Source organism: Eubalaena glacialis, chromosome 11 (genome assembly GCF_028564815.1).
Source record: "Eubalaena glacialis isolate mEubGla1 chromosome 11, mEubGla1.1.hap2.+ XY, whole genome shotgun sequence".
NCBI classification, from domain to species: domain Eukaryota; kingdom Metazoa; phylum Chordata; class Mammalia; order Artiodactyla; family Balaenidae; genus Eubalaena; species Eubalaena glacialis.
In genome coordinates this window covers 33,634,227-33,662,006 of record NC_083726.1, presented here as the reverse complement: position 1 = coordinate 33,662,006, position 27,780 = coordinate 33,634,227, and positions in this window count along the sequence as shown.

Genomic DNA, 27,780 nt, shown 5'->3' with positions numbered 1-27,780 from the left:
GGCAACAGAAGGATTCCAGCCACCAATGGAGTGCAACCCACATCTCTGTCTACACATTTTGGGGGGCCCCAAACCTAACAGTGGAGCTTCCTGCACACATAAGAACCTACGTGCCCCAGTCAGGCTGAAAGCCAAGTCAAGTTCTCAGGACACAAAACGAGACAAACAAGAAGGCGATAGCTGTCCCAGGGAGAGAAAAGGTCGACAACCAGCGGGTACCCGAAAGCAAATTCACAAGTCACGCTTCAAAGATTTAACTCTTACACATGCTTTTTGCCTGCCAATCTGAAAGGAAAGGACGACGTGAAGGTTTCCCTCCCTCTCGCGACCAGGCCCCACAGATAGAGGCCTAGGAGAGCTGACTTTGATAAGAATTCTTACCCTTTGCCGGCTTCTTCCAGTTTCCCCAGGACTCTGCAGGCTCCGGAGCGCGCGCGGCGTCCCAGCGGGTCTCATGCTGGTCACGAGCAGCTGAAGAGGAGGGAAAATGGTTTTCCCTCTACGCTTTATAGTGAGCGCCTGGCTGAGACCCTTTTTCTTTGAGGCGCCTCCTAAATGGATAAACCAATCTAGGTTAACGGTTCTCTCCTGTGGCCACAGTAATTCAGGATTATCTTGGGTAAGATTAACGTGCTTGTTCAGCCTCAAAACAAAATTATATTCACCTGACGCCTTACCCTCGGCTCAGTCCAGCTTCCGTTGGATCCAGTCCGACCCGGAACCAGTTCCCTTTCTAACTCGTCTGTGGTTGGAACTTCTACCCGGTCCGCTTTCTAAATCGGACCCGGTCCAACCTTAGACCCGGTCTGGTTTTTAAGTCAGACCCAGTTCAACTCCAGCCAGTTTCTGGACCCGGTCTGGAAAAAAAATGTTCAAAAAAGCCTGAAAGCTAGGACGAAAGCTAAGACAAAAGCCGCGGAGGCTCCGCGAGGGACGGACCCAGCACCTCCTGAGGCGGAAGAGGCAGCGAGCCCAGGACTCACCAGGTACCACGTTTGATTGCTCGTTGCTCCTGGGGTCGTCGGGGGTCTCCTTCGGTCCCCGCTTCTTACTGTTACTAACAGAACTGTTAAAAGATAGACTGAGGCATATTACAATTTTAAGACTTTATTTGAGCAAAAATCAATTCAAATCAGGCAGTATCTAGTCTAGCAGATAGAAAGGAGTTCTGGGGAACTGTTCAAAATGAAAGACTTTTATAGGCAGAAGGGAGCAGGAAAGAGGAAAATAAAGGAGGCAAAAAAGTGGGTTGGTTATTGCAAAGTTACTTTCTTTTGGCAGATGGCAGTGGTCTGTCAGGCAGATGACCTCGCTAGTGCTGATCTGGTGATTCCTGATTGACCGGTTTAAGGTTCCATTTCTGAGACAGCCAAAACTATAATTAAGTCTCAGTTTGGTGACATGGGGTGTAGCATAAGCAACTCCATTTAGGACCCATTGCCTTGTTTTTAACACTGTCAGTATATATTCAAGCATGTTTAAGTAGTTCTGGCTATAGGTTTTCTTTATTATCTTGGTCTGGAATCTGTAACCAAGATTATTTATTTTCATGGCAGTGAATTAAAATGCATATTAATAGTCCTGAATTTGACGAAATTGTGATGCATAGAGTTCCAATCAACTACATCTTATCAGTACATGTCTAATCTAGATTTGTCATCTGACTCCAGGACCAGGTCTCCTTTCATATCACAGCTGCCACAATACTGGCAATAGGGGTATCATCTATCTCCAGGTTTAAGCATATTCTAAGTGATTACATAATGGAAATAAAATCTGCCACTCTTTATATCCTTCGTTCCTTCTTTCAATAGTACACTTTGCCTGATTCTGTGGAATATAAGATAAAGAGGAAATAACTCCTAACCTCAAAGCATTTAATTTCAGTGGTATAAGACAAATAGGTAAATGACTATCTTAAAACAAAATAAGATATTAGGACAAGATCATGCATTGAGTGAATAGAAGAAAGATTCCTAACCTAGATGATGCTGTTTGTGGAAAATGTTAGAGATGACCTTTCAGGAAGTCATATCTAAGCTGAATCTTAAAATAACAGCGGATTATACCAAGTGAAGAGAGAAGGTCGTGATAAGTGCACTGCTCAGTGTACTGCTTAAGAGAAAATTCTATGTAGAATATAGTTGACAGCTCCAGCTGACAACTGCAGCTCCCTGTGGATCTACTATTAAGTTCCTACCAAAGTCACATTTCCCTCTGGGCTGTTCCCAGCTAATGATTAAGCACAGCAAGTTCTTTAGTACTTGTCCCTTTCTGCCAGATGTGGGATTCCGGGAATGAGCAAGATTTGCTTAAAGAGTCCACACTGGTCTGGCTGAGACATTCTTAGAACTTTGCCGTAGTCTGAATTACTTCCTACCCAATCCTTCTGTTTCCTCTCTCTTTTCACAAGTATCATATTTATACTGTGATCTGAAGGGTCTCCATACTACTCATTTTGTCCTAGTTTATCCTTTATAGGCATTCCCACAAAAAATATCTATCATATTTATTCTGTCTTGGTGTCAGCTTGCAGACAACCCAAAATGGCACAGCTAGTACTGCAAATGTTCAGAGAAAGGGATTTTAAGAGTGGCTGATTTATAACCCAGTTGGTCATGTTCCAAGTGAATGTGGGACATGGATAATCTCTGCCACAAGGTGGTAGTCCAGTTGCTAAAGATTTCATCATTTGGTGACCTGTGAAATCATCCTGGTAAGAGGATACCTTGCCAATGTGACCATTCTAGCATTTGAAACATATGGGGGACAATGACGGCCAGAAAAGTGGATGCCTAACAGAAGGATAAAGAAAACACTGAGGTAGATTAACGAACAGTTAAGGATTATGTTTGAAATCCAGTCTTTTCATAGCTATCATATTAATACACAGCTGTCTTTCAGGTATCAAATATTCTTATCCACATGTGAGTACAGAGTACATAATAAAATTCATTACATTCAATAAATAAAAATTAACCTTGAGTACAAATAATTTGTATTGGAAAAGTAAAAGTCATAACATTTCATTGGCTCATGAGAAAAATTTTGTGGAATTTTGTCATAATCTTTAAGAAATAATTTATTTTCCTTCTTAGTTATGGACTAATCTATATGTAGACAGGGTGTGTGTGTGTGCATGTGTGTGCACATACACACATTCTCACATACATGTGTGCATGTGTGTGCTATTTGTTTTTTTAACTTAGAATTAGTTCCCAGAACCTTAGGTAAATGTTTGGTTACAAATCCATCATTCTGTATCACACATTATAAGAAAATTTTGCCAAAATTTTTCAGTTTGGCTCTTCCTTAGAGCTTTCATCAGATGCGTTCAGAGCACACCAATATTCCTGTCTTAAGCCTAAAACCTCAGATGTTTCTCTACTTCTCTCTTAGCATCAGAGAGCATCTTTATCCTGTTGTGTGTGTGTGTGTGTGTTTTTTGTTTGTTTTTTTTCTGTGAAGTCTTTTGGCTCTGCCTTAAACCTTGTAGTTCCTCAAGTGTCAGGATTACCCAGAATGTAGTGAAGATTCAATATAGTATGGCCTGTTCAACTGTAGTGAGCTTTCTGGTCAGAATTTATCTTGGGAAATTCCTCAACTTCTTTAATAGTTTGAGGAACCCCCATACTTTCTGATAATAGCCAGTCTAACAGGTGTAAGGTAATATCTCATTTTGGTTTTGTTATGCGTTTCAGTGATGTTGAACACCCTTTCATGTACCTGTTAGCTATTTGTATGTCTTCTTTGGAAAAATGTCTATTTAGTTCTTCTGCCCATTTCTTAATTTTTCTTTGCTATTGTGTTGTATAAGTTATTTGCATATTCTTACCCAGCATATGACTTGGAAAAATCTTCTTCCATTCCATAGGTGGCCTTTTATCTTGTTGATTGTTTTAATTGTTGTAAGTGCTATGAAAGAGAAGTAAAAGTTGTGAAAATATGTCCAGTTGAATCAGGGATAGCACTGTTGAGGGATTGACACCAAAATGGAGACTTGAAGGAGTAGAACATGCCACTGTACATGGGAGTGTGGGGTTGGCACATTAATAAATGTTTGTAGATAACTTGAGAAGACCTTATTTTCCCTTTTCAAATAAGGACTATACCTTCTTCATATTCGTATTCTATCCAATGTTTAGCCAATATTTAGTCATGATATTTTTCCTATAATTTCATATTTAAGTTAAATCTGTTAAAGTAATTATGAAGAAGTTTATTTTGAAAATACAAACAACACCTCATATCCCTGAGGTAGACAGAAGTAAAGAAAGAAATCATACAGAATATCTGCTACGTAACAAATGCATGATATGGTAATGCTTTGAGATGCTTTGAGGTAAACAGAGAGAAAAGAGAGAAATAGAGGAAAGTCATACAAACTTTTCAACTTTCTCTGTAAAATGTTGAAGAGGTGTTATCTATCTGACTTGAGGAAAGAATGGTAAAAAGTGAGGCTTTATGTAAGATTAACGGTCTGTGACTGTACCATATTTGATGATCGAGTTAGCCCTCATAAGACAAGAAAAATAGTTAATATACCACACTAGAGAACTCACTGCCCAGGGAGTCAGGGAAATGGTATTCTAATTTATACTGCACCCTAACTATATGAATTAGATAAGAAATTTATTTAATTTATAAAGTTTGTTAATTAGACTAGAATAAAATATTTCCAAGGCAATTTTAAAAAGTAGTTGGATGTTTGAGGAATCTAATACATTGTTTCTCAAACTTCAATGCACCAAAATTCTCTGTTATGTTAATGGGACCACATTAGACCTAATGATGTTTTTGCAGACTTGTTTGATAACATTTGGTGTAGAGAACTCTGGGTTGGATTTCAGTAAGCATCTAGAAAAATATTCCCAACAATGGAAATGTGAATAGTTACTAACAGGCTATTCTCTTTAGAATTAATTTAAAGGAATCATTTTAGTAGTCGAAATGAGTACGTAATGACTGCAAATACTTTTTCCAAGTATTTTGTTGTAGTTAAAATATTATTTAATAATTTATGTAGCTACTCTGGCATCAGTGAGATGGAGCATAACTCCCACTTAAGTGTGGGCTGTGCATAGTGACTTCATTCTAAAAGGTATGGTATGTAAAGGGGAAAAAAGTAATTGTGCAGTGGAGAAACCTGGCAGACACTACCTCTATCAACTGTGAACACAAACAATGATAAGTTATGTTAATAGTATGTGTCTTTATATGAAGATATGATGTGATGAAACTGATACTTCACCCCTGTGATATTTCTCCCCTCCCCTCAAAAAAAAAAAGTCAAAAAAAAATAAACCATAATCCCAGTCTAATTGCAAAAAAATCAAAGAAATCCCAATTCAGGGACATTCTACTGACCGGGAGTCCCCAAAACTCTTGAGGTTATAAGACACCAATTCTGAGGTACTATCACTGCCTAAGGAGCCTAAGAAGACATAATGAATAAATATGATATCGTGTATGGGATCCAGGTGCAGAACACTAGATAAAAACTAAGGAAACCTGAATACAGTATGGACTGTAGTTAATCATAATATATCAACATCATTAATTATAACAAATGTATTATACTAATGTAAGATGTTAATAATAGGAGAAACAGTGCAGATATATGGGCATTCTCTGTTCTATCTTCATAATTTTTTTTGTAAATCTAGACCTATTCTAAATAAAGTTTATTTTTAAAAACATTATTTGCTAACTTAATTAAACATATTTCTCTGTAGCTATAGCATAAACAGAACCATAATCTTGCTAGGTTATAAAATAAAATAAAGGTATTGTGAATAAATTCATGTTAATTTTAAATGAAACCTACTTATAAAACTATAGAATACAAAGAACTTTACATTCAGCAAATTTTCCCAATGAGTTAGAAAACATCATATTCCATAGATAGGAATTAGGAAAGGCTGTCTTTATCAACTACATGTTTATGACCTAAGCAGACACATTCTAAGTACCAGCATTTATATCATAAGGTAAAAATATTCATATAAAAATTTTAATTTTATTTATTACATTTTAAAACAAGATGTAAATTAGTGATAAAAACACATTTAGCCTTTGGCAAACAATCTTATAAAGTGTATTTCAGTTCATTATATCTTTTTTTTAATTCACTATAGCTATAACATCAGGAAACTCTGTAGCAATATTTAGGCTTCACCTTTTCTAAGATTTCACTGGAAGATTAATTACTTGAGTTTTGGGGTTAAAAAATTAGAAAAATTAGATTAGAAAATAGAAATCATTAAAATATCCAGCTCTTACTTTTGGTCTATGAACTATTTGTAAAGGCAGAGATATCCACACTCCAATTAGAAACCCCCAAGATGAGAGGTAAACTCAGCTTGTACCCATATATTTCCTCTTAAATAAAGTATATTTTAGAGATGTTTAAATATTTCTTTGAAGGTAAAGTTTCTTGGACATATTAATTACTGTGAATAAATAATATTAAGTTGTCATATCCAGCTGCATCCAACTTCAGTTTTGTGCTAATGCTTCTTCTACTAAGTCCAGCTAATGACCCATGCCCTGTAGTATATAATCAATACAAGGACAGGAATAAAGATGCAGACGTAGAGAATGGACTTGAGGACACGGGGAGGGGGAAGGGTAAGCTGGGACGAAGTGAGAGAGTGGCATTGACATATATACACTACCAAATGTAAAATAGATAGCTAGTGGGAAGCAGCCGCATAGCACAGGGAGGTCACCTCTGTGCTTTGTGACCACCTAGAGGGGTGGGATAGGGAGGTTGGGAGGGAGACGCAAGAGGGAGGAGATATGGGGATATATGTATATGTATAGCTGATTCACTTTGTTATACAGCAGAAACTAACACAACAATGTAAAGCAATTATACTCCAATAAAGATGTTAAAAAAAAAATACATAGTTCAATGTTAATAAAAATGAGGTGGGAAAAACCATCCATTCATTTGCCATTTCATTCAGTTCATCATTTTATTAAGTGACTGACTCTTAATATCTGCCTACACCTAATTTTGAAAGTTTTCTCAACTCTTAGAAGACTCTATAAGGCTATTTTCATATAAATTATAGTATATTTTGATCTATGTATATTCTTTATAACAATTAGTCCAGGCTGTCAATATTATTTGTAACAAAATGACAAAAATATGCAGTAGAAAATAATCTGTTCTAATAAAATAAACTATGGCCATTAAAATTTTAAGTATGAGTGATAGGTAGTACAATTTTCCATGCATGACAACAGATTATTGCTATTAATCTGTGATATAAATACCCTTCATGCTATGTAACCTTATTTTCAGCATAACAAAAATCTGCTTAGTATTTGTATCAGTCAAGACTGTCCCACTTGTGCTGTAATAGCATAAAACGCTAAAGTTTCAGTGACTGAAAACAATCAAAGATTCATTTCTTACAATGCAAATTTCACCTTGGGTCAGCTGGGTGCTTTGCTGCACATCATCTTCATTCTCAGCCTCAGCTTTAAAGAATCTTTACTGTGGGATATTGTTGTTTACCATCTCAGCGAGAAAGAAACAAAGGAGTGTTCTGGCCAGCACCAGTTACATGACTTTACCCAGTGCAAGGGAGAATGTGTTCAGTTTCCCAAGATCATTCATAGCCTTGGTGATTCCCTAGAAGGATGCACAGAACTTAGCATATAGTTGTATTCATGGCTAATATTCACTATAGTGAAAGGATACAAAGCAAAATCATCAAAGAGAAAAGGTGCATGGGGTGAAGTCCAGAGGAAACCAAGCACAGCTTCCAAGAGTCCTTCCCCAGTGGAGTTACATAAGACACATTTAATTCCCCCAACAATGACTTGTGATAACACATGTGAAGTATTGTCTACCAGGGAAGTTTATTAGAGACTCAGTGTTCAGAGCTTTTTTGGGGTTGGTCACACGAGTATCCTCTGCTTAGAAGATACCAAAATTCCAGACTTATAAAAGACAAGTAGGTGCTCAGCATAAATCATATTGTTTACTTAAAAGCCGAAACATAGCAGACCATCCTTATCTGTTAATTGTTGATTAGGAACACCCTGAGATCCAAGTTGCCAAATGCCAGCCAAGGTCCAACCTTGCAAGCAAGCCATTGTAAGGATAGTAGTCTCAGGTCTGCTGTGTTAATTCTTTTCAGTACAGGCAGTAACAGAGCTTAATCTCCACTGTACCCAGAATAACGAGAAAACTGAATTCAGATAAGCATTAAAATCTCTTCTTCACTGTTACTAATTGTAGCTCTAGGGAGAGTTCAAGTATAACCATATGAATTTATAGTGTTTACATTTCTTTGAATAGTGTTTTAGCAAAATATAGTAGAAGTTTTCAAGAAAAAAATATATTTGGCAGAAAAATCTTTTAAAAAACAAGATTTAGGTATATTAATCAAGGTGTAAATTCACAAAGGAAATTAACTTTAATATTTCATGCTGTACAAGTAAACAAAGGGGAAGAAGAAGATAGAAAAATATCTCATGTGTTAAAAAATCTGTATCAATATTTGTATTTGTATTTACATATGCATATGCATAAACATGTATTTACTTATGCATACATAGAATATTTTAGGAAGGATACATATAAGACTGAAAACAAATATTGTGAAAGGAAGAAAGGACTGGGATATGCAATAATAGAGAAATTACTTGCCAATATATGCAGTTTGTTCTATTTGGTTTTTTATCCTCCTCATATATTACTTTTCAAATAAAATTGTTTTTTTTAATCTCAATGGGAAGGATAAATGTGAAAATTCCTTCTCTATTTTTATAAAACCCTACAGAAAGCTTTTTAATACTAGCTGATACTGCTTCAAGAATAGATGGATAAAGAGAACTTACCAGCAAACCCCCAAACAGACAATATTAAATACATAACTCAAGGGAAGATAATACATAATAAATGAATTCAAATTGTGGGGTATGATGATGAGTTAACAGTTTACATGTTCTTAGAAAAGTTAGAAGAATATCTTTCTGTGTCAACCTGACACTTTTTATTTCCTAGACCCCCCAAAAAGGCTTCCTTGCCCTCAAATTTTAAATAATTTATCTGAAACATCATCAATAAGATGTACTAGCATTACCCCTCTTACAAAGATTTATTGGGCTGTGCCCTAGATCAATATTAAAGAAAGGCATGTACTTGTCTTCTCATCTCCTTTTTTTCCCTTATATTTTCTTCTTCCCTAAGCAGAATCATCTCTGCATGCATGTTGCCCTCTTAAGGACTTGTATTCCCAATCATTTCATTGAATTTATATGCACATGTGTAAATCTTAGAGGTGAAAATAACACAAGCTAAAGCTGGTGATCCATATTAAAATGTTATACTCCTACCCTATAAAATAAACAGAGGTTTTTGAAAATTATTCTGTTCAACACTGGCAGGCTTCAATGAAACAGAAGCACCCTAATACATAATTAGTAGGAATAGAATTAGTTAATATTTCTAGAGATTTAATTGGCAATCTAAATATAAAAATGTTCATCTCAAGATTAATAATAAGAAAATAAGAAATAAAGAATAAATTAATTAAAATATTGGTTTTCAAATACTTATGAGGGCATACTTTGTAAATAATCGAAATAACAAAAAATAGAATGGGTAAATTAAGGTATATATTATATGGCAACTATAATAGTGTTTTCTAGACTCCTTAATGCCATAGAAAATGATCAAATATAATGTTAATATTGAAAAGCAAATAAAAATTTTTATATAAAATCTGATCCCATTAAATTGCAAAAGATAGTATACTGATGTTTGTGTAATAAGAAATACTGGAATAGTTATCATGTGGATAGTGATTTCTTTAGGCATTAGAATCATGAGGATTTTTATATGTACATTTCTATACTTTTAAAACTATTTACAATAATGACATTATTTTCAGAAGTTAATAAAGTAATTAAAGATGAAAGGAAAATTATTGTAGCACAAAAGGATAGCTTTTACAATTGTAAGGAATTTAGTAATAAACTTAATTAGGATTATGACATTTAGAGAAAATATTTAAGAAAATTTGTGCTTCATTGAGTTATAATTTCTATACACCACAGTGTCTGGAAATGCAACTTTTATTTATATAAAGTCCTTCCTCTAGTTTTTCTCACGTTCATTCATTTAGACTTAGATTAGTGATTTTCACAACATAAATTAAAAGTAGCATAATTGTATATTTACAGTATGATACTATAATACCCTCAAATAATTAAGGAACTAAAAAAAAATTAAAATAGTTTTAGCAAAAATTATGCATGTTTAAGTATTCTGCATACTAAACTCTTCCCACTCAAATTAGGGCCACTGAATTATACCAGCACACCTTCTTTCTTACAAAGACTGGAAATATTTAGACACTCCTCAGTACAACATTGGATTCTACTTCTAAGGTCATCTCTAAATCTCAGCACTCATTAGTCAGTGATGGATAAAAAGTGACTACAGTAAGGTAAATTTAATTCAAAATAACACTTTTACCTTATTCTAAAATGTCTTAACATATTTAGAAATCTCCATCTTCTCTTCCTCCTGTCCCAACCACCTGATTGTGTTCTGTGTTTTAAAACACAGATTAATGTGGAGTGGGAGAGAGAGAGAGAAAGTGTGTCACTTCTCAACGGTTAAGAGAGGGCAAGCATCACCTATAGCAATTTAGAGGAGTAAAAGCATGTTTCATTGTGTAGCATAGCAGAGATATTCAGTTTGATGGAAAGCTTAGGAACCACAGTGTTTAAGCTCTTCCATTAAGAAGAGAAAATGATGACACTGAACTCTGAACCTGGACCTGACATCTTCATCACTGATTTACAGTAACGTCTGTGGAGGGGGAGGTCACTGTGCTGAATAAGCCACTAATGTGGCTTAGGGAGAAGGTCATTTGTGTACACTGTAACTTCTCATCGTTTTAGGAGCATAGAGAATTTGGAAAACAGAACTTGACATTTTCAGAGAATTATTACAGTGCTAAAGAGTTCAAAGTGTTTATTCTTGATACCTGGAAAATAAAGTGCTTCTTGCTCTGAAGTTTTCAAACAAGATTGCTGTATAAAGTTTAATCAGCATTCCATCAAAACTACTCGTGTGGAGGCTGAGGCTAGATAGCTGAATTTTAAAAGATTCCCATTCTTGGGCCTTTTGTAACAAAGGCAAATGAAAGTAGAAGGTTAGAAACAGACAGAACTTAAGTGTATTCTTTGAAAACTTTTCTCTTCAGCGTTGCAAACATAAATAGCGTTCCATTTGGATACCTTCATGATATTAGTGATAGACTGCTAACTTCTCAGGGGACTCTCTGTCTAGAGTTCTGTGAACACACACACACCCCCCACATTGCGTTAAAGTTAAACCTAAATTTTCTTTCCGGAGTATGAGTAGTCATTTGCAGCAGCTTTTCTGACTACAGATGTCAGCATAAAAATCAAAAGATAATGAAGAGATAATAAATGAAAAAGAAATACAGAAATGATGCGAAGAGCTGTACTTTTCCTCCTTTTGGTGTTTGTCCTGTTGTGTCTCCTAAAACCATGGGGTTGTTAATAAGACTTTATTTGTTTCTTGCTATCCTTTAAAATATTTTTTTCCTCTGGTAAATTTTATGGTTTCTTGTTGACTATAGTCCACAATATCTTCTTACTATTAGATATATTATGTTTTGTTCATATAACAGTACATCTTCTAGGCTATATTCTGGGCTGTACCATATCAATAAAGATTGAATAAACATCATTGTTTCTTCAGTTTGTCATTGGGCACACTTGCAAATGTGTTTATAAGAAAAATTTCTAGAAGTTGAAAGGCTGACTCAAAGGATATAGATATTTAAAATGTTTATAGATATTGTCAAGTTTCATTCCAAGTTGTACTCATTTCTTTTTAATACTGTGTAATATTCCATAGTCTGTATCTGTTCACCTCCTGAAGGACATCTTGATTGCTTCCAAGTTTTGGCAAGTAAGAATAAAGCTGCTGTAAACATATGTGCCCAAATTTGGGGGTTGACTTAAGCTTGCAACTCCTCTGTGTAAATAATAAGGACTGGGATTGCTGGATTGTATGGTAAGAGTTTTGTAAGAAATGGCCAAACCGTCTTCCAAAGTGTCTGTACCATTTTGCACTCCCATCAGCAATGAATGATAGTTCCCATTATTCCATATCCTTGCCTTTGGTGTTGTCAGAGTTCCAGACTTTGGTCATTCTAATACTAATTTGGTCATTCTAAATACTAATTTGGTCATTCTAATACTAATTTGGTCATTCTAAAACTCATTGTTGCTTAAATTTGTATTTCTATGATGCCATATGATGTGGAGCATCTTTTCATATGCTTTTTTTGGTTTCTATTTTCAAGGAAGAAGTGAACAGATTGTTGGGTAAATAAACAACAGAGTCAGCATACTTAATCTGGGGAGACTTGATATATTTAAATTATTGTGTCTTTCTATCCAAGCATACTTAATCTAGGGAGACTTGATATATTTAAATTATTGTGTCTTTCTATCCAAAATCAAGATATAGCATTCTATTTGTTTATTCTTCTTATATAGCTAAGTAGAATTTTTTGCTTGTTTTCTTCATGTAGAAGTTGCACACTTCTTGGTACAGTTTTTCCTCTAGAGATTTATCTTTTTATGTTGTTATATTGAAAGAGCTCTTTTCTTCCTTTCAGTTTTCTAAGCTATTAAAAAACAAGTTTTTAAAAAAATAATCTGTTTCTCTCTCTCTCGATAGATGGATTGATATATGTGTGTATGTGTACATGTATATATGACATTGGTACACACATTCAAACATGCATATATATGTGTCTGTGAAAAAAATGTATGTAATGAATATTTTATAGATTTTAGTGTAATCAACCAAAAAGTTAAGAAAACTTTTGTTGCCTGTATCATTCTTTTCTGTTGACTAAACATGCTTCTAGTGTCAACTCTGGCACTTTCTGACAAAACATTTGATACAGAAAACCTGGTTTTAGAGGTAAGCTTGTCTGGCTTTGAATTCTGGCTTTACAAGTGCATGGCCTTGGGCAGGTTACTGAACATTCTCTGTGACTCAGTTTCCTCATAAATAAGATGGTATGATAATAATAACTACCTACTGAGAGAGTTGTTAGGAAAGGGGATAGTAGTGAAGATTAATCCTCACAAAACTAATACACATTGTGTCAAATGATTTTTATTTTCCTTATTAGTAATAAGACTAATCCTCTGTCTTACTTTCCGATCTCTGTCTTTTTCAGTTTTGGGGACTCATGAAAAAGATGAAAGGTATAATTAGAGTGATTGAGAAAATGTTAAGATAATATATTCCAGATGATTATAACTAAATGCAATAATTGCTAAAAGGGAATATTAGCCAAGTGCTGTTGAAGGCCAAATAAAGGATCACGCAGTTCCCACAGTGTCAGGGAACACTAGATAAAATCTGTGATGTTCGAGCTACCAATTAAAAAAGGTAAATTTAAACAAAATAGGTTAAAGTGGAACTTTTCTAATTTTTTTCTTTTCTTCAGCTTAAAGTAAAAGGGCAATCTTCTGAAAAATCTGCCAAGGTAATTGAGGAGATACAATTCAAGTCCTTCACTTGCTAATGGATATGAAACACTTAAAGTTGTCTCATCTTCTCTATTTAAAATATGCAGTGGATGTGCTTGAGATTTAAATGATGGAATTTGAATTTTCAAATACTTTACATATAGTATGTCAGAATTTTCTATTCTGTTTACAAAGAGCTTATAATGGGAGCTTTCACTAACTGAGAGAAGAAAATAAAACTGCTTCATCAAGGTCTTTAGGTCAAGCATTAGTACAAGCTGAGAGGTATTCAGGTTGAAATTGTGTTGAAAAGACCACATTTCATGCTACTAATGGCTGAGTGAAAAACAAAACAAACAAAACAAACTGACTCCACGTCACAATTTCCTTCTACTTGGAGCAATTCTCATACCTGTCCTTCAGAGAGTCAGCCTGACCAGAAACATTGAAACTACTGCTGGGCTTGGGCCAAAAATTTATGGGATGTCTTAAAATGTTTTATTTGTTGGTTTAATAATCTCGAGGCTATATTCCAAGAACAGGAACCCCCTAGAGAAGTGTTAGTCAGGCTATGAGAGACTGTTTCCACTCTGTGGAAAATATTATTTCAAAAGGCCTTTATAAAAAGGGAAATAGAAACAAGGTAAAAAGGCAACATAAGAGGGGAAAAAAGGATATTAGAAAACTTTCTCTTAAAATATCAGTTGAAAGAGGAAAACGGTAGTATCTCTACTGTGCTTTTCATATCTATAAAATGTTGCTATTTTTCATGTCTATGATACATGTCAATAAAATAAAACAAAATGAAAAATAAAAATTTTGGACTTTTTAGACTCCTGAAAGTTTTAAAACTCAAATGAAAACCTGTCTAGCCTCTGAAGGAAATTTTTATTAAATGGCTATAAAATGGATATCACAGAAGTTTCAGAAATTCTCATGGTATTTCTTTTTACTAATTTTATCCAAATTTCCCAGAAATATTTAATGTCAGCAAAAGTACTCACCAGCAGACTCCACCATTGAATAGGGCACCACATAATATACAAAAACCCGAAAACTATGGACACCATGAAAAAAATAATAGAAGATTATCAAGCAAACAGAGAGGATGAGCAGAGTTAGTTTTCAAATTCTACCTCTATCCATCAAAAAGTTTTAAGATGGACTCAACACAAGCCTGAGGGTTCTATTAATGTCACTAAACATGGCAATATCTACATATAAAGATCAAAAATTTCTGCAGTTTAATTTTTCTATTAAATTTCAATTGCATAAAGTGTATTTTTAAACAAAAAGAACAATAATTTTAAAATAACAAAAACAGCAATTAGATGGAAACAAATATTTTCAGACCTTAATGATGGTAAATGCTGGGTCATGATAACTCATATTCATCATGGGTTTTGGGTCTTGGGAATCAGTATTTTTGTCTTTGTATCTTATATATTTATTAAATATAAAACATTTTAATGTGTACATAAAATAAATTGATTTGAGAAATTCTTAGCAATGAAACAATCTTCATAATTATTATTATGGTAAAAATATTTTCTAAGAATTGTGGTTTGCTATTATAATTTTCTCATGCCTTCAGCCACATATATACAGATGTCTTTTTGCATCTCTCTAGTGTTCTATCATGTAGAGGGTCATAGCACAAGCCTATTACTTTAACCTCATATTTACTTAAAAATACCATGAAACATAGTGATTATTTTCTGAGCATACCAGAATATACTATTCCACAATTATTATTAACATACTAGACCATACGCAAAGAGAATAAAACTTTCTTTTATTTCTCATTAGTTCTTATCTCTGGCATGGCAGTGGGAAAAGTTTTAGTCAAATGCACAAAGTTTAATCCCTTAAAATATTTCAAGCCATACATTTCTGTATAATTATTTAAACAATAATTTTGTTTGTTTTTTATTCCCCCAGTTTGTTTAGAAAAAGTATAAAGGAAGCAGGGTCTTTTATACCCTTGTGATGTTGGAGATGAGGGGTGACCCTTTCGTGGAACCGATGGATTCTCTCTTCTATATGTGACTTTTCTTTTGAATGTCAGAGCTCTTATTAATTCTTCCTTTCTCTTTGCTTTCATGCACCAATGAACTTTATCCCTTCAAAGCAAATAGGTTGTGGCTAACTATGCGGTGTATCAGTATATGTAAAGGCATTTTTTTTTTTCAAATTTTACATGTATATTCCTTTATACTTTTTAATGGAGCTTTCATCTCATTATTTAACCTGAGTCTGCTATCAGTATACAAAAATAGCAGTAACACAAAGGAACTGAGCTAGAGGTAAATAAATGTTATCCAAGCATCCATTATGTGATAGTGGTGCTTTCACATCAAGAGCTAAATAAAAAATACACCAAAAGAGAAAAAAAAAAAAAAAAAGTGGGCAAATTTACACAGTCTTATGACTACAATGATAAACAATACTGGTAATTTAATAGGGGCCTCTCAATAAATTACATATTGATAGTGGTGAGAAAAAGAACAGCATTATGAAAGAAATAAACTGCATTCATTATAGATTTATAATATCTAAGACTGTATTGCCTCAAATTTATCTTTATTCCCTTGGGAATATTAATCTTAAATTATGCAAATTTCAAAATATGTGATGAATGTTCTAGTATTTATTCATTTCAAAAAATGTTAATGTTGAACATTAATATGCTATGCTTAAAGATACAGGTTTTTAAAAGAAAATGCTATATCTGGAGATATGAATCTTAGTCAAGAACTTTAAATCAAGACATACTGAATATATTTTAGAATAAAAATTCTGATAATCAGAAAAATTTTAATTGAAAATATATGTTATGTTTTCTCAAGCATTGAAAATTTCAGTTTAAAAGTTAAGACTAGGAAAGAGATAATATCAAATTAAGTAAAGATAATGTTGCTTATGTTATACTTCCAGCTGTGGAAAAAGAATACTGACATCCACCTCTAATTTGTGGATATCACAAGGGTATAGGGACAAAAGCAGTTGTCATTTATATTTATCTTAAAATTTTTGAGACATAGAGGACTCTTCAGAACCAAGATACAGGTAGAACTACTCTTCCTGTATAAGCAGTAATTGGAGGCAGAACACCTTTGCAGTACTGTTTAGAGAGACATAAAGACTTCTACGATACTGTTGACAAATTGCTGCTTCAAGGGGAAGTTAAGGTAAGGAGCAGAGACTTAAGTTTTTCAACCAAAGAAATAATGTTGATATGAGAAATTTACCAGTTTCAAGAATCATATAGGTGAAGAACAGGATGCAAATATAATGATAAGGAACTGTTAAAAAACAGAAAATACTACGAATAGAGACTATATTTTAAGCCAACATTAAGGGCTTGTTTATTTGAGGAAGTTTTCTTTTTTTTACCGGTATCCTCTTTATGAAGAATATTATATTTATATATTAGAATTCTGTCTTTTCAAATTTTCAACTTTATTGTTTTATATAGGATGCCTAAATTTACTACATAGTAATGTATACACACACAAACACATCTGTGCATATAGTTACCCACAAGAATAACAACTATACAGTATATATATGTGTGTGTGTATATACACACATACATACATATATATAGCATATATACACAGAGATGAATTAAGGTACATATATGCATATTTGTGTCTATGTACATGTACTCATATATACATACATAATGTTTTTATTCCAGAATATATATATATTTTCAGTCATTCCAAACAAACCCTTTAATCACCTTCATAAAGTCCTAATTTAGAAACCTCTAAATGTTTATTTTTAAATAGAATGAGTATAACATGGTTTCCTTTACAGGCTACTATTTTGACCAAGTTTGTTCTATCCAGGTGGGTTAGGCATTGACATATCATAGTCATTCATTTCCATGGATGTAAGTATTTATCTCATTGGAGTATAAACAACTTTTAAAAAGCCATCTTTTTCAAGTTATCTGCAAGTTTTCCAACAGTAATATTAAGGCATTTTTAGAATCTTATGATAGATTTTAATTATCTCTTATTTTGATTGTGACATAAGTAACTGTCTGGGAAAGGAGAGTGTATGGGGTGAGAATGGGCTCTAAACTAAATAGGAAGGATCTAACAGCATGTCTGGCAGTGATAGGTGATCATCTACAAGAATACCACACATTTATTTTTGATGAAAGTTAGAACTAATAAATCTATATTACAAACATTGTAACATGTATAATAATCCTTGGATATAGACCAGGGGTGGAGGAGTAGAGATTCAGAATCATCATCATCTCTCAAACACTATGCAAATTAGGCAAGCACTTTGGCATCCTTGGGGTTTAGTATTGCATAAGTAAAATAAAACAGTTGATGTTTAACAGTTGATCTCTGTACATCTAGATACTGTACTCAATTTGCCCTTAAAATTTCAAACTACATTGTTTTAAGAAGTCTGAGAGTTTGGCTTTTATCATTTTAGTGTATAAATTTACTTTCTTTCTAAACTTTTCAAAATTAGTAGTTTTCTACTTGATGATTTTGACAAATTGCTTATCATAACATATTCAGCTTTTTGTTCTCTAAAAATTAGTAGGAAACATATGGAAGTGAAATTATATGTAATATTACAAATTATTTTATAAAATATATATTCCATATTATATATATAAATATATATGCCTGATCAATGCACAGAAATCTCTTGCATTCCTATACACTAATGATGAAAAATCTGAAAGAGAAATTAAGGAAACATTCCCATTTACCATTGCAACAAAAAGAATAAAATACCTAGGAATAAACCTACCTAAGGAGACAAAAGACCTGTATGCAGAAAACTATAAGACACTGATGAAAGAAATTAAAGATGATACAAACAGATGGAGAGATATACCATGTTCTTGAAATGGAAGAATCGACATTGTGAAAATGACTATACTACCCAAAAGCAATCTACAGATTCAATGCAATCCCTATCAAACTACCAATGACATTTTTCACAGAACTAGAACAAAAAATTTCACAATTTGTATGGAAACACAAAAGACCCCAAATAGCCAAAGCAATCTTGAGAAAGAAAAACAGAGCTGGAGGAATCAGGCTCCCTGACTTCAGACTATACTACAAAGCTACAGTAATCAAGACAGTATGGTACTGGCACAAAAACAGAAATATAGATCAATGGAACAGGATGGAAAGCCCAGAAATAAACCCACACACATATGGTCACCTTATCTTTGATAAAGGAGGCAAGCATATACAATGGAGAAAAGGCAACCTCTTCAATAAGTGGTGCTGGGAAAACTGGACAGCTACATGTAAAAGTATGAAATTAGAACACTCCCTAACACTGTACACAAAAATAAATTCAAAATGGATTAAAGACCTAAATGTAAGATCGGACACTATAAAACTCTTAGAGGAAAACATAGAACACTCTGTGACATAACTGACAGCAAGATCCTTTTTGACCCACCTCCTAGAGAAATGGAAATAAAAACAAAAATAAACAAATGGGACCTAATGAAACTTAAAAGCTTTTGCACAGCAAAGGAAACCATAAACAAGATGAAAAGACAACTCTCAGAATGGGAGAAAATATTTGCAAAGGAAACAACTGACAAAGGATTAATCTCCAAAATTTACAAGCAGCTCATGCAGCTCAATATCACAAAAACAAACAACCCAATCCAAAAATGGGCAGAAGACCTAAATAGACATTTCTGCAAAGAAGACATACAGATTGCCAACAAACACATGAAAAAAATGCTCAACATCATTAATCATTAGAGAATTGCAAATCAAAACTACAATGGGGTATCACCTCACACTAGTCAGAATGGCCATCATCAAAAAGTCTACAAACAAATTCTGGAGAGGGTGTGGAGAAAAGGAAACCCTCCTACACTGTTGGTGGGAATGTAAATTGATACAGCCACTATGGAGAACAGTATGGAGGTTCCTTAAAAAACTAAAAATAGAACTACCATATGACCCAGCAATCCCACTACTTGGCATCTACCCTGAGAAAACCAAAATTCAAGAAGAGTCATGTACCCCAATGTTCATTGCAGCTCTATTTACAATAGCCAGGACATGGAAGCAACCTAAGTGTCCATCAACAGATGAATGGATAAAGAAGATGTGGCACATATATACAATGGAATATTACTCAGCCATAAAAAGAAACGAAATTGAGTTATTTGTACTGAGGTGGATGGACATAGAGTCTGTCATGCAAAGTGAAGAAAGTCAGAAAGAGAAATAAAAATACCATATGCTAACACATATATATGGAATCTAAAAAAAAAAAAGGTTCTGAGGAACCTAGGAGCAGGACAGGAATAAAGACGCAGACGTAGAGAATGGACTTGAGGACATGGAGAGGGGGAAGGGTAAGCTGGGATGAAGTGAGAGAGTGGCATTGACATATATACACTACCAAATGTAAAACCAATAGCTAGTGGGAAGCAGCCACATAGCACAGGGAGATCAGCTTGGTGCTTTGTGACCACCAAGAGGTGTAGGATAGGGAGGATGGGAGGGAAACGCAAGAGGGAGGGGATATGGGGATATATGTATACATATAGCTGATTCACTTTGTTATACGGCAGAAACTAACACAACATTGTAAAGCGATTATACTCCAATAAAGATGTTAACAAAAAAAACTGAAAACACCTCAGAAAGATTAAATAATGCAAAAAAAAAAAGAAAAAAAAATATATATGCCTGAAAATTCTGACACAAAGTGGATTCTCTATAAATATTAGCACTTACCTCTCTGTACCATTTTGAATCGTGGGTGAAATCAGCAAACCATAAATGATCTTATCTTTCTTTTTCCCTGCAATAATTGTTTAAAACGTAGCCTTAATGATAGTAATTATATAAACCAGTATGATTTTTAAAGTTATAACTCAAAAATAATAATATCATGGAGATAAAAACATAAAAAAATGTGCCACAATTATGAAGCTAACCATAATACATGTAATTTCTCCACCCTACATCATAAAATTCTTCAGTCTTACATATTTCATCTAAATGCATGCTATTCTGAGAGACTTTGAATGTATGAAGAATAATTAGAATTCTGAAACTTGTTTAGGATTCCACATTTTGTGATTTGACTATGTACATTCATCATCATCACCAACATCACCACCATCAGAGTAAATATGTGTGTATGCACATATAGTATTCATTTCATATAGTGTACGTCTGCATGTCTATATGTAAATTGTATGCAGGAAACCTTTTTATCTATTTTACATATATTTCTTTAGCCCACATAACAAGCCTATATGGTAGACAATATTGGTATTCTCCTTTTAGAGACAAGAACACTGTGGTCCCAAAGAGTTAAATATTTGCTCAAGGTGATGTGGCTCTCTAATGGCAGCTGTTCATTTTGAGTCTTCACAAAAATTATGGAAATCACATTCTGAAAAGGAAAATCATTATTATTATCATAAAATTAAAAGCAATGTCACTTACTCTCTGTGTTGCCACTGTTCAATCACAAGCCAGTACCAATTTCAGTTTTCTAATCTGTAAAATGAGAAAATCATATTATATCATTATGAATACCCCTTTTATCTATTGTAAGTCAATAATTTTAGTTCTTGATGATTATTTTAAATTCCAGTCAGTAAAACCTACTTATAACAACTTTGTCTAATTCTCTTTCCCCTTGTCTGAGGCTTTAAGGGGCAGAAAAATTTTTTTAAATATATGCATTTAGTATCCTAAATCATGCATTCATACACTCATGCATTCATTCACTTATTTATTTAGACTTTACTTTAGATACTCACCCTGGTTCAGTGTCTTTGCTATTCACTGGGGTATGACTGACATGGCATTATCTACTTGGGATCACAATATATATACACAGGAGGCAAACAATAATGAAATAATTCTACCAGTAATTTCATAATTATGAATTAAATTAAGTACTATGAGGACACAGTACAGAATGCCAAGAAACCATATAAAAGCAGGGGGACTAATAATGACTATGCACGCCCAGGGATAAGTAGATGAGCTGTGCAGTGCCTATTATGAGGAGAATCATTACAATATGGAGATACACTGCACAACAATGTACACTTTATATATCTAAGCAACTTCTAATTCATCTACCCACTGTGTTTTGGTACCAAAGACTTAATATTAAAGTATTTAAAACCATTATCAGGCAGAATAAGCTAGATTATGCTGTGGTAACGAACAACCCAAAATCTTATAAATATATAAGACTAAAAGTTCATTATTCCCTCACATTAAATGTCCATCCAGGAGCAGGTTGTGGACCTGCTTATCATTGCCACTCAAGGACCCAGGCTCACACAGACTCCTTCTCAATATGTGTGTCCATGATCACCATGACAGATGGAAGGGAATGTATCAAGTAATACATCAGATCTCAAAAGCATTTGCCTAGATATAATACATGCAACTTCTGTTCTTACTTCACTGATCAAAGAAAGTTATTTGTTCAGAATTACCATCAAGTGAGGCAAGTAAGTACAATCCTACCATGTATCAGATGTAAAATCTAAATGATTATGAACTTCCTGACTACTACCACAAAACACATGTGGGAGCTTTGAAGGGGGTAATATAAACCTGAATGAGGGTTTGAATAATCCACTAGTGATATTAGCATGGTCTCTGTTAGGAAGGGTGGTTGTGTTTTGTTTAGGGAAGAATAGTAAACCCCTATTTCTTTGAACATCTAAGTTTCATTATTTAAAATACCCTTTATCCACCTGATGAATACTTTATTCATTCTTTAGTCCCAAATCACATATCACTTCCTCTGCAAAGTCTCCCCTGACTCTCCAAGTAGCAATAATCACTCACTCTCTGTGCAATCTCTGTATGCTTTTCCTGCTTTGTATTCATCATACTGTCATTTGTTTATTTATCTAGCTGAACATGGCTGGATGACATGTTCTGTCAGTGCAGAGACTATGCCCTGTTCCTCTCTGAGCCTTCAGCATGTGTCACAATGAATCGCACACAGAAAATTTCCAATTCAGGTCAAATTATTTATTGTATCCTGCAAGCCATGTGTTTAATAAAAGAAGCATATATGGTTGGTTGATGAGAAAAGGGCATTAAATACTGGATAAAAGTTGTGAGTCAGAACAGGATCAAAGGTTGTTCAGGAACTTGTTACAGATGATTCCAAAGGATACTACTGCATCAGATGTATTAATTTTACAATCAGAACCACAAGACTTTTTACTGGGGGGTGTGAATAGTTTTGGAGGCAAGAGCAACTGTTTAGGTTAAGATTTAGAAACTAACTTGTATTTTGTTGTGTACTATTTGCTAATCAGAAATATTCACCTATTGAAGGAACTTCAAAATATACTGCATTGAACATTATAAAAATAGCATAACACTTCTTATTATTACTTGAACAACTCAATGACTCCTAAGAAAACAATTGTATACATGTACTTTATGTGCATATAAATATATTAAAATGTAAAGTTTCTCTAGGCTCATATCTTAGATGAATTTTTCATGTCTTTTAATTAATGTTACCTCAAAATTTAAAATATGACAGTCTAGGTAACCACTGATTGTAATATGTAAATAGGAGTTTTAATTCAATCACTGTTATATATGCAGAGCTGAGAAGAATAATGATGAAGCAACTTAGCATAATTACTCAATTGCATCAACAATCTTATTGAAAAGCAAGTTAATTCAATTTGAAGTTATTGGCCTGTAGGTTAAAGTGAAAGTGGGGGGGTGGGGAGTAGGTTTGCCTTCTCTAAGTTAAGATGGTACATGTATAAATATTATGTCACAAAGGAGCATATAATTTATTTAGTTTTTATAAAAAGTCACCTCCTCTTCAGACTTCCCTGGTGGTGTAGTGGTTAAGAATCCGCCTGCCAATGCAGGGGACACAGCTTCGAACCATGGTCCGGGAAGATCCCACATGCCACAGTGCAACTAAGCCCGTGGGCCACAACTACTGAGCCTGCACTCTAGAGCCCGTGAGCCACACTACTAAAGCCCGCGCGCCTAGAGCTCATGCTCCGCAACAAAGAGAAGCCACCGCAATGAGAAACATACGCACCGCAACAAAGAGTAGCCCCCGCTCGCTGCAACTAGAGAAAGCCCGCACACAGCAACGAAGACCCAACACAGCCAAAAATTAAATAAATAAATAAATAAATAAATTTATTTTTTTTTAAGTCACCTCTTCTTACTCACTGTAAAGAATATGTATCATGTCTTTGGCTCTATTTTGAGAGTCTTCCATGTAAAATTAGAACTGATGTAGGAAAACTGTATTTTTAAAACATTGCAAAGACTACCGGGCCCATTTAGAACACAGCTAAGATGATGTAATTAGGCAGTAGATTGCTTTGAAAGAAAGTTATCCATTCTGGGTTTAGTTGTATCAACATCTTCACTGAAATGTGTATTGCTTTAGAATACTGTTCAAGGAACAGTGATAAGTAAAATGCAGTCAGGATAAAACTTAAGTTTGAATCCTTTATTTTAGTGTCTTCGTAGAAAGAGCTAAGATTCATTAACTTATTTAAAAATGAGCTAAATCTCTCACTTTATGAAAAACTCTCGAATCTTAACTATGCTAAAATAGCCATGTCATTCCTGTGCCGCATAGTCATGAGTAAAACTGTTTGTAAAGAGGGAAAAAACCTAAACCATTAGTTTTCATGAAAAACAAATTATTGGCTAGAAATTAAATTAGTTTAATGCAGATAATATGATTTTGTTCAGCCATATTCGGTAGAAAAAGAATGTTGGATACAAGATGAAGTAAAATTCATCTGCTTCCTGTAGGCACTTTGTAAAGTCCCTGAGGGAGACAGATGTACCAGCACAGGACTAAACAAATGCACTAACTATTACAAGATGAGCTTTGGCCTCAAACGCCACTGTAGTTGCTTGAAATAGTGACTATCCAAGAAACACGGAGACTAATTTGTATCTTTAATCTCTGGATGAAACTAGAATCAGGTAGACTAGAATCAGCTTCCTTGACTTATTTCTTTGCCCCTCAAGATCTTACGGTTTTGTAGACAAAGGGATGAAGAAAGAAGGTTCCTCAAGGGTAAAAGAAAAATGTTATCCCCTGGGCCTACAACAGAAGATCTAGTAGTTCTAGAATGTGTCAAAAATAAAACCTATTTATTAAGGATTACCCAATGAATATACACTGTATTCATTCCTCTGCATGATATATAATATTCTTTGGATTAAGGTAGGCTACTCTGGAATCAGATATCAAGCCACTCCTCCCCATTTAGTTATTACCAAGTTGTTCTTTGAATACTTCACTCTCTTGTTTGATGGACATAATAAAAATATATGTTTATTCTAAGCATATGGTTTAAAATATTGCTCAGAATAGATTCCCTATGGGGGCAAAGTCTAATAATACTTGTCTCTTTACATAGTTTATATGTGCTTTTGTAAAACACACTTTATGTTACGTTTAGGTTTATGGTCCTTTCTGAATTAACTTTTGTATATGGTGAGAGGAAAAGATCTACATTTTCGTGTGTGTTTCTCAGGTAGGACCAGAGCAACCTTTATTCTAGGGCTAACTTTGTCCCACTGTTGAGTATCTTCTGAGTACACTCCCCCATCCCCTATGAATTAAGAGACTGTTTTCACTATGGCTCTTTCACTGTAGAAACAAACTATTGAGAACCCTTTGAAAACTCCATTGACTGTTCCTTATGCTCCCATTCCCCCAAAAGCCTTGTGTGGTTTCTTCATACATGTTGCTGTTTTTTGCTTAGTTGCGGATGTAAGGCTGACCTTGCAAAGAGCTCCAGAACTATCTCTCATGCAATTCTCTCCTCTCTGGTGCTCTGTTCTGCACATTCTAGCTGCCTTGACCTCCCTGGAATCCCAACTCTGTCCCCTCCACTCAGGGAAACCACTCAGCTCTACCTTGGTTCCACCTTCTTGCTCTGTGCCATAGAGATTTTCTACAGGCAGTGTGCTGGGGATATTACTGGGCTCAGCTCATTTGTTCTTCCTCTCTCAGAAATCACTATCCTGTACTGAGTTTTGTCCAATGTCTGAAAATTCTTGTTTCATATATTTTATACGTTTTTAGTTGCTTAAGGAGGGAGTGTAAAGCTACTACATGTTATTGAATCTCAGCCAAAAACTTGAGTTCTGCCCTGTTTTTATCTCCCTTTTTTTCCTCTTTACATTTTATTTGGATAATTTTCATTGATTTATCTTAATTTATCTCCTCCTCCACCCCCTCCTCCTGCTCCCCCCCTCCCCCTGCAGTGTCCAATATTGTGATAAAACTTTCAGAGGACATTCTCATCTCTAATTTGTCTTTTTACTTGTGACATTTCCTTTATACTCTTCTTTTTTAGGTTTAAATATCTACTAAATTCACCATTTTTTCAGGCATGTTCTCTACCTCTTTCACTAGACCTTCTAAGATGTTATTTATAGTTATTTTAATCTCTGAGTGATCATTTCCAATATCTTTATCATTCCAGGCTTTTTAAACATTTGATTTCATTAAAATTGCATAAGTATGTAAGATCAAAATATTTTAAGGAAAATTCGAATATGTGCATTCAAATGTTGATTAATGATGATATTTGTGACAGGTTGTTTATCTTTGATCATGTAACCACAATGTAGAAATTCTAATAATATCACTCAGAAATTTGATGTTTATGATGTTATTAAATAACTACCATATAATATCCTAAGCAAAAAATTTGGGATAATCAGAGAATTTTCTCAAGAAGTAACTGGATATATTTTATCCTTCATTGAAACTGCTTTAAAACTGCTCTAAAATGAATAGTGGATGATTGAAATGTAAGCCCACCTATTTCACCAAAGATTTTAAGCCTTTAGTGATAAAGTTATTGCATAAATGTCATTGTACATTCTGATTCCTTTTACCTAACATCTACCCAAAATAAAGTTCTGGAGAAAAATTTCAAGTGAAAAGATTATTATTAATTGCATTTTGCTGTATATTATTTGAGCATAAATAAACAGGTTGTCTTCTGAAATGAGATATGACTTCAGTCTTTACTGAAGAAATGAATATTTTATTGTTATAAATGCAATATTTTAAATATAAGGATTACTAGATACAAATATTTATATAAAACCAGAATGAGGAAAGAATTAGAACAATTAAAACGGTAAGTGGGATAATGTGTCATAAGAGGAGGCCAATAAATTTTGTCTAAAATTAAAGCATGTATTATAATTTAAAAAATCACTTCTACCATTAATGTTTTATATTTTTCTCAAAATTATAGGAATCATTCAAACATTAAGATTTATTACAAAGAAGAAACATTTATCCTAAATTCAGCTAGTCTTTCCATGTCACAGAGTTTTTTCTCCATAAATTGTACATAAAATTAAAATTAGTATTTTTTTATAAATGTATATAGCCAATTGTTCCTTTCTCTTTTAAGGAAAACAAAAACAGGGATAGGGAAATATTAGATATAGAATTTGCAAGTTGTTAATAAGCTCTCCACTATGTAAATTTTGCTGAGACAAGAAGGCTGAGAGTTCAGGAGAGGATCTTTTAGTTGAAAATTCTGGAGGGCTATACCAGAGGAGCTGGGTAACTTGAGGTAGACAGAACCTTACCAAAGTTTCAATCCACCATCTACTCAGCTAGAAGTCTGGTTTGATTAAAGTTACCAGCCATCATTCTATCTGCCTAGCAGAGCAAAGAGTGAAGCCTCCCTAAAGGAAAGTAAATCAGCTAGTGCCACTTTAACTTTTTTATAGACAAAGTTTGGCATTCAATTAAAAAAAATCACTAGACATGCTGAAATACAGGACCATGTGCCATGGCTTTGGGAGTTGGAGGAGTCTTGAGTTGTGGCTTTTGCTGATTTCTGTGGTTTAAACATTAGTACCATGAGTGATTTCACACTATCAATGCAAAGTTATTGAATGCAGAGTTAGGAAGAGATGTTCATTATCTACTCTCTCAAGTGGATATGAGCCAGTTCTGGAACATCACTGAATATGACACAATATGAAGAGAGAGTCAAACCACAGAAACAGATGACAGGATATCCAGACATTGGAGACTCCTGTCAAGAAATTTAAAATAAGAGTGAGGTTAACTGTTCAAGAAAATAAAATGGAAATGCACAAAATAGAAAAGATCAAAAATTTACTAGAATCTAAAAAAATGATCAAATGGATATTCTAC